Source organism: Atractosteus spatula, chromosome 20 (assembly GCF_055471065.1).
Source record: "Atractosteus spatula isolate fAtrSpa1 chromosome 20, fAtrSpa1.hap1, whole genome shotgun sequence".
In the NCBI taxonomy this organism is placed as follows: domain Eukaryota; kingdom Metazoa; phylum Chordata; class Actinopteri; order Semionotiformes; family Lepisosteidae; genus Atractosteus; species Atractosteus spatula.
The window spans coordinates 11430895-11431213 of NC_142725.1; positions in this window are offsets into that span (position 1 = coordinate 11430895).

Genomic DNA, 319 nt, shown 5'->3' on the forward strand with positions numbered 1-319 from the left:
TGAATATTCATATTCCTATTCGTTCTTACAACTATATTTGAAGCGACTGCCTCAGCAGACCAGCTTTATATGTAAATTCTCTTCATGCACGTCCTCCTGTGGTCTTTAAAAAAAGGCTTGTCGCTTTTTGGCAGACGTGTTACCTATGTGAAAGAGACGGGCTTAGCCTGTCAAGACACCGCCTCCCGGGGGGGACATTGACCAATCACAGGCCGAGTAGCTCGCAGGCCTCCTCTCACACCTCCTCTAAGCCCCTGGGCCAACCAATCAGCGACGAGAAGGCTTGACGCATAAAACCCGGTTTATTTTCCCTAAATAC